This window comes from Pristiophorus japonicus, unplaced genomic scaffold, assembly GCF_044704955.1.
Source record: "Pristiophorus japonicus isolate sPriJap1 unplaced genomic scaffold, sPriJap1.hap1 HAP1_SCAFFOLD_61, whole genome shotgun sequence".
In the NCBI taxonomy this organism is placed as follows: domain Eukaryota; kingdom Metazoa; phylum Chordata; class Chondrichthyes; family Pristiophoridae; genus Pristiophorus; species Pristiophorus japonicus.
This window is the reverse complement of record NW_027254520.1, coordinates 1,011,578-1,017,250: the sequence shown is the minus strand read 5'-3', so window position 1 is coordinate 1,017,250 and position 5,673 is coordinate 1,011,578.

The window sequence follows — 5,673 nt, the reverse complement described above, 5'->3', positions numbered from 1 at the left end:
AAAAGTTTTAGAATGAATGCAGCTCCGTCGTGTTACGGGGTCTGGGTGCTCTCCGGATCGCTTCCGTTTTGGACAAAGTAGGTCTGATCCCATCTGCTGCTACCATCCTCCCCAGGAATTCTACCTCTGGAGCTAAGAAGATGCACTTTGCCTTTTTCAGTCGCAGCCCTACCCGGTCCAGTCTGCGTAGCACCTCATCCACGTCGTGGAGATGTTCTTCAGCATCGCGACCCGTGATGAGGATGTTGTCCTGAAAAACCACCGTCCTTGGAATCGACTTGAGGAGGCTTTCCATATTTTGCTGAAAGATCACGGCGGCTGAACGAATCCCAAACAGATATCTGTTATACTCAAACAACCCCTTGTGTGTCGTGATGGTGGTCAGCCTTTTTGAATCACTCGCCAGCTCCTGGGTCATGGGAGCTGAGGTCAGGTCCAATATTGATCAAAGTTTGCCAGCGGATAGTGTCGCAAAGAGGTCCTCCACTCTCGGTAGCGGGTACTGGTCTTGGAGTGAGACCCGGTTGATGGTGGCCTTGTAAGCGCCTCATACCCTGACCGACCCATCCGCTTTGTGCAGCGGCACGATCGGGCTCGCCCAGTCACTGAATTCAACTGGCAAGATGATGCCTTCCCTCTGCAGGTGGTCGAATTCGCATTCTATTTTTTCCCGCATCACGTACAGCACCGCTCTGGCCTTGTGGTGTACTGGCCTGGCGTCCGGGTTTATGTGAATCACTACCTTAGCCCCCATGAAAGTGCCGATGCCGGGTTGAAATAATGAGTCAAATTTGTCTAGGACCTGTGAGCATGATACTCGCTCCACAAAAGAAATGCATTGACATCGCCCCATTTTCAGTTCATGACAGCAAGCAAACTTCTCCCCAGGAGTGTGGGACCATCCCCCGGGAAAATCCAGAGTGGCAACCTGTTCTCCGAATATAGCACCGGAATAATCTCCTTTGTATATGTCCGTAGCTGTGCATCAATCGGCAATAATTTTGGTCTCCTGGCCTTGGACACCCACAATCTTTCAAACTGGTTGATATTCATCAAGGTCTGGCTGGCCCCCGTGTCTAGCTCCATTAATACTGGGATGCCATTGAGGGGCACTTTCATCATTATTGGTGGCGTCCTGGCATATGAACTGTATATGTGCTCCACATGAACTCGCTGAACTTCAGCTTCCTGTGATTTTCCACAGTATTAATTTGGCCTCGTAGGGCTTACATCGGGCTTGTCCTCCTCGTACTTCAACCTGGCTGCAGCCTTCCTGCATATACGCACCAAATGACCGCTGACGTTGCAGTTTCTGCAGGTATATTGCTGATAGCTGCAGGCTCTGTCTGGATGTTTGGCTTCACACCTCCAGCATGAGCTGGAGGACCCGTTGTTGGAAACAAAAGGTCCATTACCAGTCGATCGTCTCTGACTGTCTCTGTAACTGTCCTTAAATGCACCATTAACACGTGTTGATTGCCCCATTACTGGCCGCATTTTTCATTACAATGGCATGATTCACCGTTCAGCTCTCCATTGTCTCTGTTGAATTCCCCTTTTGGGTTCGACTGCATGCTGGGACATATCCGATTGCCCTTGTCTGCCTCGAGAACTGTGTGCCGCGTTAACAATGTTGACTCCCTGGTCATTTGCCGCATTTGAGCCAAGATTTTTGTCATCCATCATTCTGGTCTCTTCCTCCCCTGATTTAAAGTCTGGGCTGTCAGAGCTGCTTCCAAGGTCAAGTCTTTGGTCTCAATCAGTTTCCTGAAAACCCCAGCATGCCCGATGCCCTCAATAAAAAAGTCTCGCATCATTTCTGATCTGCCGGCATCTGTGAACTTACATAGGCTCACCAGTCGCCGGAGATCTGCCACGAAGTCAGGAAAGCTTTGCCCTTCTCACCGCAAGTTCATGTAAAACTGGTGTCTCGCTATGTGCATGCTGCTCGCAGGTTTAATGTGTTCCCCGATCAATTTACTGAACTCTTCGAATGTCTTGTCCCCGGCATCTCTGGTGCTAAAAGGGCCTTCATCAGGAAGTACATTCTGGATCCACAAACCGTCGCGATGAGCCCTGCGTTTGTCGGCCGAATCCTGTCCCAAACTTTCCTTAGTGACAAAACTTTGCTGTAGTCTCTCAATAAAGTCGTCCCAATCACCACCAACACAGTACCTCTCTTCTCTGCTGCTAGTGGCCATGCTCGCGAGGTTTAAATCCCAGTTTCTCGTCGCCAATGATATGTCCTTACTATACAGTATAAATGGACACGAGGCCCATAATTGAGAGAAGGTCAGTCTGTGACCAGTTGCCTTTATTACCAAGATCTCAAGCGATGAAGGTGGGTGGAGCTTCCCCTTTTATACCTGAAAGTCCAGGTTAGGAGTGTCTGCCACAAGTTCACCCCCTTGTGGTCAATGTTCTCAAGGTGTACAACTTAGGTCAACTTATACATGGGTTACAATGACAGTTGAATACATGGCAAAATCCAGGGACCACCAACATTAAGACACCAAATCCAGGAACCACTTTCATGGTAACTCCAAATCCAGGGACCACTTGCACTGGGGCATCAAATCCAGGGACAACTTACACTGAGGCACTAAATCCAGGGGCCCCTTACACTGAGGCATCAGATCCAGGGACCACTTACACTGAGGCATCAAATGCATGGACTCCTTACACTGAGGCATCAAATCCAGGGACCACTTACACTGAGGCACCATATCCAGGGACCCCTTATACTGAGGCATCAAATCCAGGGACCCCTTACACTGAGACATCAAATCCAGGGACCCCTTACACTGAGACATTAAATCCGGGGACCCCTTACACTGAGGCACCAAATCCAGGGACCCCTTACACTGAGGCACCAAATCCAGGGACCCCTTACACTGAGGCATCAAATCCAGGGAGCCCTTACACTGAGAGATCAAATCGAGGGACCCCTTACACTGAGGCACCAAATCCAGGGACCCCTTACACTGAGGAATCAAATCCTGGGACCCCTTACACTGAGACACCAAATCCAGGAACCCCTTACACTGAGTCATTAAATCCAGGGACCCCTTACACTGAGGCACCAAATCCAGGGACCCGTTACACTGAGGCACCAAATCCATGGACCCCTTACACTGAGGCACCAAATCCAGGGACCCCTTACACTGAGGCACAAAATCCATGGACCCCTTACACTGAGGCATCAAATCCAGGGACCCCTTACACTGAGACACAAAATCCATGGACCCCTTACACTGAGGCACCAAATCCAGGGACCCGTTACACTGAGGCACCAAATCCATGGACCCCTTACACTGAGGCACCAAATCCAGGGACCCCTTACACTGAGTCATTAAATCCAGGGACCCCTTACACTGAGGCACCAATCCAGGGACCCGTTACACTGAGGCACCAAATCCATGGACCCCTTACACTGAGGCACCAAATCCAGGGACCCCTTACACTGAGGCACAAAATCCATGGACCCCTTACACTGAGGCATCAAATCCAGGGACCCCTTACACTGAGACACAAAATCCATGGACCCCTTACACTGAGGCACCAAATCCAGGGACCCGTTACACTGAGGCACCAAATCCAGGACCCCTTACACTGAGGCACCAAATCCAGGGACCCCTTACACTGAGGCACAAAATCCATGGACCCCTTACACTGAGGCATCAAATCCAGGGACCCCTTACACTGAGGCACAAAATCCATGGACCCCTTACACTGAGGCACCAAATCCAGGGACCCGTTACACTGAGGCACCAAATTATGGACCCCTTTCACTGAGGCACCAAATCCAGGGACCCCTTACACTGAGGCACAAAATCCATGGACCCCTTACACTGAGGCACCAAATCCAGGGACCCCTTACACTGAGCCACCAAATCCAGGCACCCCTTACACTGAGGCACCAAATCCAGGGACCAGTTACAATGAATCATCAAATCCAGGGACCACTTACAATGAGACTACAAAATTACAGAATTACACAGAAATGAGCCACTCGGACTAACCAGTCCGTGCCGGTAATAATGCTCTGCTTGATAATGAGATAGCCTCAGTATGGAGAATGGTCATGCCGGTGAAAGCAGCTCCAGTTAGGGGGAATGGTGGATAATGAATGAAGAGACGATGGAGGAATCAGACGGTGACTGGTGGGGCCTGGTGACAGATTATTGTCAGAAGTCCTTTTCAGGCAGGTTGATGATTAGATGTAACCAGTGCAACAACTGTATCCATCTGTTATTGTTCCAAAATACCCAAATCTAATGTCACTAATTTATTTTTCCATGAGAAATGTTGAGATTACGATGTGTTGTTGACAGAAAGAAATGAGGCTTGTGCAGGAAAGCTGGTTCCTTGAATGAACTTATTGTGAGGCTGTTTTGTGACTCGGCTCTGTGAGGTTAAAAACATGAAATGGAAAAGGGCATGTCCAGTAACACTTATATTGCCAATAGTGCTTTCTAAGTTAATCATTATATCCTAAGCCGAATATCCTATTGACTATCCCAATCACTAATTCCAATCCTAAACAAATAACCACAAACCACAACCACTAAACATACTTCTAAACCCAGCCCCTAACCAACGCTAACAACATAAGAAATAGGGGCAGTAGCAGCCATCTGGCCCCTTCAGCCCACCCTGCCATTCAATAAGATCTTGGCTGATCTGATCTTGGCCTCAATTCCGCTTCCCTGCCCTCTCCCCATAAACCTTGACTCCACTCTCTTTCAAAAATCACTCTATCTGCAACTTAAATATTTTCAATGACCCAGACTCCACTGTTCTTTGGGGTAGAGAATTTCAGAGATTCACGACCTTCTGAGAGAAGAAATTCCTCTTCATTTCCATTTTAAATGGGCGCCCCCTTATGCTCAGACTTTGCCACCGAGTTCTCGATTCCCCCACAAGAAGAAACAGAGATCAGTGGGGAAGCTAAAGACCTGATAAAGGAAGTATTTAAACAATTATTTTGATGCAAGAAATACTGCAAGGTATGTTAGTAACAAGTAATTGTAATCAACTAACCCATCAAAATTAGCAAAGGCAATTACAAAGATCAGAACATTTCAAAGTTCTCCATGCAGTATGTGTGGAGATCTATTAACCGCATTCAACAATCGTTAAATACAGAAAATAACAGATTTACCGTCTTACGAAAGATAGTTCTTTCAAGGGTTGGTTGAAAGGAACGTTAAATGAGTGTAAAGTGAGACACGCCGGTTCAGTCTGAGACATCCACAAGCCGGATACTCAAATGAAACAAGTTTGGGATTTGATGTGGGAAAAGATGAATTACGTGAGAAGTGAAACAATCTAGAGTAAGAAAAAGCCCAAAATGGAAGGGACGGGAACATTAATGAGTCTATTTTTATGGAGAAATCCAATATTGGACACAGGGTGTTTGAAACAATCCTGAGACAGAACATTACTGTCCAGCTCAGGGACAGGGTTATACAGAGCAGCAGGAACAATGACTGAGGGCCAGAATGAACATGTTCAGTGCCCAATGGGGGCCCAGGATATCCTGTCCCAGTCACTAAAGTGGTTTTGGGTATTTACCCAGCATTCCCCGCGATGGAGAATGTGCCGAGCGCAGACTACAGGGGCCCAGTGCGCAGGCGCGGGACCTGGCTGTATTTGGAGCATGCGCGGTGC